Raw genomic sequence first — 10,898 nt, forward strand, 5'->3', positions numbered from 1 at the left:
AGTTTATCTTGGCAATTAGACCAAGCTCTATCCACCCCTTGTTTGGGTCAATAACAGGAATAACCGTAATGTTGTTGGGTAAGGAGGGACGGGGACATTCCGACTTCAATTTATTTCTGGTAACCTCATCCATTGCATTGTGTAAATAAAAGGAAACATAGTTTGCGACATGATCAGCTGGATACCATTATTTAGAATTGGGGTGCACCATGAAAGAAGGGTCGAACATAGGTACACCTAAATGGTCCACTAAATCTTGACACACAGGGTGATCGACACCACTGTCAGGAGGAGAAATTCTTTGCCTTTTCTCTGGAGGCCCATAAATATATGGATCCGTAGATCTGTCTAAGTCATCTGTGTGACTAAAAGAATAATTGTCATCATCAGTGCCTCTTAACTGCATAATATGAAGGAGGGGGCAAAAGGGGCCCCGACTTAGAAACCTCTCGGGTGGGAGGACCAAACGAAACAGAACTGCCTTTAAATGGATCAGGAAGGGTGGCCGCACGTTTCCTGCCCCTGGCAGAGGGCAAATCATTGGCAGAAATCATCTTGGACAAAGAGGCTTCTAAATTCTTAGAAATGTCCAACATAGAAACAAATACAGCCTGTTGAACAGAGTCCTTAATAAAAGACTTAAGATTCTCTTTAAATAATTTAGATTCTTCTTCCTCAGACATACTGAGAAGATACAAAATAGCAACATTGCAGTGAGAACTGTGACTGAATAAATAATCACATTTTCTGCCAGCAAAAAAGGGGTTAAAAAGGAGAAAGATAGAAGGGGAGTGGCTTGGAGAAGAGGTGTGTAAACTAAATAGATGGAGTCCTACTGCTGTAAAGGGAGGAAGGTGGTATCTAAACGAGGCCACTCCTATGGGGGAGTAACCCGAGGGAAGACTCTGTATCGAGAAATATCGACCGGAGCGGCAACAAACCTGAGGAGAAACACGCAGGTAGGAATGATGGCAGAGAAGCCCAGCACGTCTCCCAACAGCAGAATGACAACTGTTACGAGACGCACTGCAACCCCCAAAGCGTTCGAGCACGCGACGACACTTAAAGGTACCGAAAGCAATAACGAGCAATATTATATGAAAATAAACATGTAATCGAAGAACAAATACATCATAACACCAAATAAACGGACAAAGGTGGAAGTACTTATCTTGACTGTGAGCAGCAAGAAAAGAGGACTTGTTGTTCACAGTCAACATAGTTATGGTTATACTTGACATCCTATTGGTTGTTCCCTTTATGATGTCACTTTGTAGTTTTATCATTTTTCTTTGGGAAGATTAGTTCTTACTTGGCTGCTGTAAAAATTAAAGCAAGAAAAGACTGCATAATATGAGCCTCCGGTCTTGTAATCAAATTCATGAATCATTCAATTTTTTTAAGAGTCAGAACTCTCAGCCCTACATGATCCTCAATATACAACAACAATGACAATTCACAAGACAAGATGGATTGACACTGCCTTTGCAAATTGGCACTGCCTTTGCATTGATGACATCCCTACCCACACATGATGAGAGGATGGAATCCTTCACAATGGAGAATGATGAACAAGTAGTATTCAAGAGCAGCTGCAAATATTCAATGATATTTGGGGACCATTCTTGTTGGGATCAGCATTAATGAAGGCCCTTTGTACCACAACTTCATATATAGGTCCATACAGGTAATACAAGGGAGCGGTACCTGCTAAATCTACCCTGATGTGGAGAATCCGAATTGTGGAAAGCGGGTTGTTTTAAAAAAAATCTGGGGAATGTAATTTCCCCACCGACATATATTACAACAGAAACAATCCTAGGTTGAAGAGAGCTAAAATAAAGCATGCTTGTGTTACTTCATAAATCTGGAGCCTCCCGCCTTAAACGGGTCTGCTGTCGTGTAAGGTCATATTTTAATCTAACCTTGAATGGAAGCTATTTACAGAGGTTTTATTCGTGTTTTCCACGGGTATTGCCGTTCCTGTTCATTGCCTAGATCCTGCACTTCGCTGAACTCCGAACATCTTTTTACCAATCTTATGCTGGAGTGTACTCCATATGTTGAAACTTTGGAATGAAAGGAAACCTTGATAAAAAATATTCAGCCACAAAATATGATCCCAAAAATGCACTCAAATATGAGCTATTAATATTAATGGAAAAGGAAACAAATAAATGTATTACAAGTTAACGATTCTTGGGAGAAGTCCAAGTGCGGTAAATTGATAAATCATGGAATACACTTCAAAAGCATAAAGCTCAAATGTACAGGTAATTGTACTTTAGGAAAATGCATTTTTGTATTTTAGGAAATGCAAAAACAGACTGCCGAAACCCGGGATCGAACCAGGGACCTTTAGATCTTCAGTCTAACGCTCTCCCAACTGAGCTATTTCGGCTGATGCCAACAATGAGCGCGGTTTTCATTCTAGTGTTTATATTTTCCGCAAAGTGGGGTTTTGTATCTTCGTTTGGATTTTTATGGTAAACTTCAATTGAGGAGGTAACTTTTGAAAGCCATAAAATCATATCAGAAAGAAAGCAGAGCCAATGTGCTCACATTTTGTAAAAGCGGTTGTATTGGCCGAAGCGCTCGTCGAGGTTCCAGGGAGGAGTCGTGCCGCTTTAAAGATGGCCGCCCGAGTGAAGCTCGTCGATCTTGGACTCGCCCGAAGCCGCCATCTTGGAATGGAGTAAATATAATACACCACAAAGAGAACTGCGTTTGATAATCTGAATACCACCAAAGTCGATTATCACAGCATTTATGCTAACCGCTTTTATCCCTTTTACAGTGCATTAATTATGTTTTTGCCCCAAAACTTTCCAATGTCGTGTAATTTATATATTGCCTACTTATCTAAGGTTCGTCTTTTTGTTTACTTTCATTTGCGCATGTAGAACTTACTTCGGTTCCATATACATTTACTTTGCTACCAAATTAAAAAGGTATGAATTATGTATACCCACCTGCTAGAGATACTTCTTGAATTGCTTTCCATAAAACTCCATACTTCAGCAGTCTCTGTGGCGCAATCGGTTAGCGCGTTCGGCTGTTAACCGAAAGGTTGGTGGTTCGAGCCCACCCAGGGACGTGTGGTACATTTTATTTTCCAGCCCATATCTTAAGGATCTCACTTCGGAGACCTATTGTTGAATTCTAGTTAGCAGTTATTTGAAATGCTCATTTTCAATTATTTCCTCTGTTCGGAATAATAAGGCAATAGGAACATTGATTCATGGCGGACTTCATATTATCTATTCATTTCGGATTTGAAAATCAACTTCACGTGCTTTTTTGGCAATTTTTTTTTCATTTATGTATTTTCACTTGCCTTTACGCGTGACTTGCGACTGTTAATTAGGAAATCTTATTTAATATTATTTAAAAACCTAAACGTTATAATTTTATTTTATTTTGACAATTCGCGTTCTTTGGAACGTTTACCAACTACATAAGTGTTCAAAAACTAAATATATGGAATCATTTGCATGAAATGAACCCAAAACACCACGAGGCAGAGACTGAGGCGAGGCCAAGGGTGGATGTAGGAGTAAAGGAGGAAGTCGAGGTTGTATTCCATTTACTTACTCAGCAGGGGGCGAGGGAGTAAAGAAAACACCAACAACCTAGGAGCTGTAAAATGTTATCAGAAAACATTGCACAATAGATGAAAGTACATAAGAGGAATAAGAGTCGATACTAGAGCAAGTGTAGCGTGCCACAACGCAGTGCATGCCACGTCACACGTGTAGTGTCGCGCAGGCCGCAACACATTCGGTAAAGGAACACACGTACATGATGGTTGGTGTCTCCAGTGGGAACTGCGTCAGCGCAGCCCCGTCTTTATTTTATAGACTGTTCCGCCCTCCGCCCGGACGCACGCAACAGGATACAAAGTAGGGGAGAGTCCGGGTGGCTCTCTACATCCCTCCCATGTTTTTACTTCACACAGAAGAGGAAATTAATACACATAGAGACCATAACCAACTAAAGATTCAATACCGGAGTGATGGAGACTTAGACAAGCAAATAAAAGAGAAATAGAAATGCAGGGACGGGAAAGAAAATTAAGAAAGAACAGAAAAATTGTCAATGGATACAGGGGCCCATGTACAGCACACCTGGCCAGCTCATAGCAGTCATCTGGTCACCCAGGACCCTACAGCAGATCTACAGCCTCGAACGTGGGCTCCTCCGCAGTCTGACGAACAGGCAGCGACGCCACAACATCCTTTCTTAACAGACCAGTGTACAGACAAAATCTTTGAGCTGGCTCTTTGGCACAGGGTTGGGGCGCAAATGGTATCGTCCTCCTCTGGCAAGTGATTCTTCCTGGCCAGCATTTTCACCCAACGGGTGACGTGCACTGGGCACCGCTACCTTTAGTATCCTCTGTCCGTTCCTCCTCACCCAGAGATGCAGCCATCAATTCATCGACCTCTCCTTCCTCTCCAGATGTGGTCGAAACCCCTGCTCTCCTGAAGTGTGATACGTTTCTGGTGATCCTCTGCCTGCCTCGGGCTGCTGTTATCATGACGCCTCTCACACTGATGACCTGCCAGGTTTCAGGCTCAAAAGGAGTTTGGAATTTCCCTCCTGGCCGGCGATTCTTCACTACCACCCTATCTCCTTCCTGAAAGTCTCTGAATCGACTTTGCCGTTTTTCAGTAGCTTTCCGGTTTGTGCGCTCTCGGTGCCGCTGGGTGGCTTCAACACGAGCTCAGGTGATACCCATGAGGACCAGACGGGAAGCAATCCTGAGGCGGGACTTTGAACATCAGCGCAGCAGGCGCACAACCTGTAGTGCTGTGAGGTGTCTGGCGATATGTACTCAGAAATTGCTGCAGACATTGCTCACTGTCTTCTCTTTGTTCGACACCTATTCTGAGGGCTCGGTTTAGAGTTTGCATAAACCTCTCAACGTCCCCATTAGCCTGCGGCCAGTAGGGCATGACCCTGCGATGATGTATGGCTAGCCCCCCCAGGTAAGACCGAAATTCTTGTCCATGAAATGGGGGCCCATTGTCTGTCCTGACCTCATCAGGGAGTCCAAACATGGCAAATGCCTTCTGAAGTACTGGCCGCACATTCTCAAATGCCGTGGATGGCACAGGAAAGTTTGTGCATGAGTCAATGAGGACGATGGTCAGCCGCCCATCCGGGAAACTCCCAAAATCCATGCTCACTTTCACGCATGGCTTCTGACTAGCCGGTTCGATGATGACTGTACAGCTGGGTGGGTCCCCTGATGTGATGACGCATGAATGACATTTCCCCACCAGTTCGTCTACCTGACTGTCCATGCCCGGGAACCACACCTTTGCTCGCAATCTCGCCTTGGCTTTCGCAGCGCCTTGATGGCCCTGATGTGCTAACTCCACCACTCGAGCCCACAAACTCTGCGGCAGCACAATTCTCCTTCCTCGAAGAACCAGTCCTTGACCCACCGTCGATAGCTCATCTTGCACCCTCCACATCCCCTGCATCGCTACCTTGCACTCGTGGCTGGCCACTTTTGTCTTTTCCAGGAAAAGCTTCAACTTTCTGTGATCCAATGCTTCCTTGACCTGGTTCAGTACCATATCTACCTTGGTATCATTCACAATGTCTATTACACCAAGGGCACTGGGACAGGCCGATTGTACAATCATGTTGACAAACACTTCGGTGCTGTCCTCATCCTTCTCTTGAGAGTGATCGATCGTCATTGAAGACGGGTGGCGAGATAAGTAGTCTGCAGGGTTATTCACCCCCGGTCGATAGACAACGGTAAACCGGTAGGGTTGCAGCAGAACAGTCCACCGCTCTATCCGTGGGGGTGCCAGACGAGGGTATCCGGCAAATAGTGCAACTAAAGGCTTGTGATCAGTCACCACCTGAAATTCTTGCCCATACAGATATAGGTGGAAATGCTTGCACGTCCAACGAATCGCCAAAGCTTCGCGCTCTATCTGGGCGTATCGTGTTTCAACTGAAGACAACGCTCTGCTGGCATACGCAACCGGAACCCACTCCTGCGGGTTCTGTTCCCGAAGAAGAATGGCACCAAGGCCTACCGGACTTGCATCCACTACCACCTCTGTACGCCTGTGGGGGTTAAAGTAAGCCATCGTTGACTTGTCCAGTAACACTGTTTTGACGTCAGTAAACGCCTTGTCAGCTGCTGGGCTCCATTCCCACCAGTGCCCTCCTTTTGTGAGTTGTCTGAGAGGTTCCGCCATTGTCGCAAGTTGCGGAATGAACCTCCCACAATATGTCGCCATGCCCAAGAAACGTCTTACCTCTGTGGGGTTCTTGGGAACTGGTGCTTGATGAATGGCATCAGCTTTACGCGGGTCTACTTGTAGACCATCTTTTGAGAAGACATAGCCAAAGAACTCCACAGACGTCTGGTAAAACGCACAATTATTCTTGTGGAGTGTTAGCCCTGCCTCCGCTAACCTCTGCAGTGTAGCCCTGAGATGTCAATGATGTTCCTCTCTGGTTTTGGAGTATATGAGGATGTCATCACTCAAGTTGATCACCCCCGGCAGCCCTGACAGCGTCTCTCTGATCACGTTTTGGAATACTTCGGCTGCCGAAGATACCCCAGAGCTCAGTCTTTTATATCACCAGAGCCCTACGTGTGTTGAGAATGTCGTAATGTTTCTACTATCGGGATCCAGCTCCAGCTGATGATACCCGGCATTAAAGTCCAATTTTGAGAATCACTGCGCCCCATTCAGATCTGCTATGATGTCATCCATCGTAGGTGTTATGTGTCTCTCCCTCTTGATGGCCTTGTTAGGAATGCGCATATAAACACAAAGACGGATGGCTCCTGGTTGCTTGGGCTTTGGCGCTATCACCAATGGCGAAACCCATGGTGTTGGTCCTTCCACCTTCTCGATTACTCATTGGTATTCAAGCAGTTGTAGCTCTTTTTCCACTGCTGGTCGCAAATGGAATGGTACATGTCGGTGTCTTAGGGCAACGGGCGTAACTCTTGGGTCTTGGGAGTTTGATTCTTTTATCCTTAAGCCGTCCCAACCCTGCAAAGAGATGCAGAAATTCACTAATCAGGTGCTCAGCATGGGAGTCATATACTTGTCGCGCGAAGAATACTAATTCCAGCTCTTCCGCGGTGTGACACCCAACAAAGTGCCTCGGTCTCTGTGAGAAAGTAGCCTCTTTCTAGCCTTGTTACCCCCACTTTTGGCCTGTTTGTGAGTGTATGTCAGGGTGTTTTTACTGCCTCACTGGGATCCTGCTAGCCAGGGCCCAGTGCTCATAGTGAAAACCCTATGTTTTCAGTATGTTTGTTATGTGTCACTGGGACCCTGCTAGCCAGGACCCCAGTGCTCAAAAGTTTGTGACCTATATGTATGCATTCCCTGTGTGATGCCTAACTGTCTCACTGAGGCTCTGCTAACCAGAACCTCAGTGGTTATGCTCTCTCTGTGCAAATTGTCACTAACAGGCTAGTGACCAATTTCACCAATTTACATTGGCTTACTGGAACACCCTTATAATTCCCTAGTATATGGTACTGAGGTACCCAGGGTATTGGGGTTCCAGGAGATCCCTATGGGCTGCAGCATTTCTTTTGCCACCCATAGGGAGCTCTGACAATTCTTACACAGGCCTGCCATTGCAGACGTTATTTCACAGCCATTTACCACTGCACTTAAGTAACTTATAAGTCACCTATATGTCTAACCTTTCCCTGGTAAAGTTTGGGTGCTAAGTTACTTAGTGTGTGGGCACCCTGGCACTAGCCAAGGTGCCCCCACATGGTTCAGGGCAAATTCCCCGGACTTTGTGAGTGCGGGGACACCATTACACGCGTGCACTATACATATGTCACGACATATGTATAGCGTCACAATGGTAACTCTGAACATGGCCATGTAACATGTCTAAGATCATGGAATTATCACCCCAATGCCATTCTGGCATTGGGGAGACAATTCCATGATCCCCCGAGTCTCTAGCACAGACACGGGTACTGCCAAACTACCTTTCCCGGGGTTTCACTGCAGCTGCTGCTGCTGCCAACCCCTCAGACAGGTTTCTGCCCTCCTGGGGTCCAGCCAGGCTTGGCCCAGGAAGGCAGAACAAAGGACTTCCTCAGAGAGAGGGTGGAAAAAGGTGTTAGGGCTGGGGAGGAGTAGCCTCCCCCAGCCTCGGGAAATGCTTTCATGGGCACAGATGGTGCCCATCTCTGCATAAGCCAGTCTACACCGGTTCAGGGATCCCCCAGCCCTGCTCTGGCGCGAAACTGGACAAAGGAAAGGGGAGTGACCACTCCCCTGACCTGCACCTCCCCTGGGAGGTGCCCAGAGCTCCTCCAGTGTGCTCCAGACCTCTGCCATCTTGGAAACAGAGGTGCTGCTGGCACACTGGACTGCTCTGAGTGGCCAGTGCCAGCAGGTGACGTCAGAGACTCCTTCTGATAGGCTCTTACCTGTGTTGCTAGCCTATCCTCCTTCCTAAGTAGCCAAACCTCCTTTTCTGGCTATTTAGGGTCTCTGCTTTGGGGAATTCTTTAGATAACGAATGCAAGAGCTCATCAGAGTTCCTCTGCATCTCTCTCTTCACCTTCTGCCAAGGAATCGACTGCTGACTGCTCTGGACGCCTGCAAAACTGCAACAAAGTAGCAAAGACGACTACTGCGACCTTGTAACGCTGATCCGGCCGCCTTCTCGACTGTTTTCCTGGTGGTGCATGCTGTGGGGGTAGTCTGCCTCCTCTCTGCACTAGAAGCTCCGAAGAAATCTCCCGTGGGTCGACAGAATCCTCCCCCTGCAACCGCAAGCACCAAAAGACTGCATCACCGGTCCTCTGGGTCCCCTCTCAGCACGACAAGCGTGGTCCCTGGAACTCAGCAACTCTGTCCAAGTGACTCCCACAGTCCAGTGACTCTTCAGTCCAAGTTTGGTGGAGGTAAGTCCTTGCCTCCCCACGCTAGACTGCATTGCTGGGTACCGCGTGATTTGCAGCTGCTCCGGCTCCTGTGCACTCTTCCAGGATTTCCTTTGTGCACAGCCAAGCCTGGGTCCCCGAGACTCTAACCTGCAGTGCACGACCTCCTGAGATGTCCTCCAGCGTCGTGGGACCTTCTTTTGTGACTTCGGGTGAGCTCCAGTTCACTCTTCTTTGTAGTGCCTGTTCCTGCACTTCTGCGGGTGCTGCTTGCTTCTGAGTGGGCTCTTTGTCTTGCTGGATGCCCCCTCTGTCCCCTCACGTAATTGGCGACATTCTGGTCCCTCCTGGGCCACAGCAGCATCCAAAAACCCTTACCGCGACCCTTGCAGCTAGCAAGGCTTGTTTGCGGTCTTTCTGCACGGAAACACCTCTGCAAGCTTCTTCACGATGTGGGACATCTATCCTCCAAAGGGGAAGTTCCTAGTCCACTTCGTTCTTGCAGAATCCACTGCTTCTACCATCCGGTGGCTGCTTCTTTGCACCCACAGCTGGCATTTCCTGGGCATCTGCCCACTCCCGACTTGATCGTGACTCTTGGACTTGGTCCCCTTGTTCCACACGTACTCTCGTCAGGAAATCCATAGTTGTTGCATTGCTGGTGTTGGTCTTCCTTGCAGAATTCCCCTATCACGACTTCTGTGCTCTCTGGGGAACGTAGGTGCACTTTGCACCCACTTTTCAGGGTCTTGGGGTGGGCTATTTTTCTAACCCTCACTGTTTTCTTACAGTCCCAGCGACCCTCTACAAGGTCACATAGGTTTGGGTCCATTCGTGGTTCGCATTCCACTTCTAGAATATATGGTTTGTGTTGCCCCTATACCTATGTGCTCTCATTGCAATCTATTGTGACTGTACATTGCTTGCATTGCCTTTCTATTGCTATTACTGCATACTTTTGGTATTGTGTACATATATCTTGTGTATATTTGGTATCCTCATACTGAGGGTACTCACTGAGATACTTTTGGCATATTGTCATAAAAATAAAGTACCTTCATTTTTAGTATTTCTGTGTATTGTGTTTTCTTATGATATTGTGCATATGACACCAGTGGTATAGTAGGAGCTTCACACGTCTCCTAGTTCAGCCTAAGCTGCTCTGCTAAGCTACCATTATCTATCAGCCTAAGCTGCTAGACACCCCTCTACACTAATAAGGGATAACTGGACCTGGTGCAGAGTGTAAGTACCCCTTGGTACCACTACAAACCAGGCCAGCCTCCTACAGTCTCCGGTCACCACATAGAACTTTGCCTGTGTTGATACATGCCCGCTGGATACTGCCACTTCCACCGTGCCTTTTAGAGGAAGCGGCTCTCGGCCCCCGTAGTTATATATTTTGGTGGTGGTTGGGGCAAGCGATGGCGTTGGGGTCAACTGCCTGAACAGGGTGTCATCCATTACATTTACAGACGCTCCTGTTTCTATTAGCACTGTCGCCGATTTGCCATTGATCTGAATGTTGCTCATGGGTGGTGGTCGCTTTTTCTGTTGTCTCCCACCAGTGAATGAGATCACAAAGATGTCTTCGCCCTCGTCTTCTTCAAAGACCGGATTTCTTTGAGCTGTGGTTTCTCTGGATTCGTCAATTTCTTTGGTTACGCTCCTAACCTTAGCGTCCTTTCCTTTCTGGTTTCCTTGCCAGCCTCTCCCTGACCTACACACTTTCGCAAAGTTGTTGTCTTTGCCACATTTATCGCATGTTTTACCTTTCGCCGGGCACCCCGTTGCTGTTTTGTGTTCATACCCACAGCTTCCGCAGGTGCGTGCGCCTTGTCTGAAAAAGTTCGGTCTACGTCCTGGCGGTTGACGAGTTTGGATGGCGTCTACCTGCTCTTCTTTCACCTGGACTGGGCGTGTATTTGACGCAGCTGCCAGCGATTGTCCTCTTACCGCCGCCATGGCATCCGCCCGGACTGCCGAT

General features: G+C 47.3%; 2 non-coding genes across 2 annotated transcripts; one reads left to right on the forward strand and one right to left on the reverse strand.

The window, feature by feature from the left end:
- Nucleotides 1–2,328: 2,328 nt before the first annotated feature.
- TRNAF-GAA (transfer RNA phenylalanine (anticodon GAA)) lies at nt 2,329–2,401 on the reverse strand. The gene has a single exon. It is a non-coding gene; the product is annotated as a tRNA-Phe (tRNA).
- Nucleotides 2,402–3,023: 622 nt separating this feature from the next.
- On the forward strand, nt 3,024–3,097 carry TRNAN-GUU (transfer RNA asparagine (anticodon GUU)). Its single transcript has one exon. It is a non-coding gene; the product is annotated as a tRNA-Asn (tRNA).
- The last annotated feature ends 7,801 nt before the right edge of the window (nt 3,098–10,898 follow it).

Source organism: Pleurodeles waltl, chromosome 9 (genome assembly GCF_031143425.1).
Source record: "Pleurodeles waltl isolate 20211129_DDA chromosome 9, aPleWal1.hap1.20221129, whole genome shotgun sequence".
NCBI lineage: Eukaryota > Metazoa > Chordata > Amphibia > Caudata > Salamandridae > Pleurodeles > Pleurodeles waltl.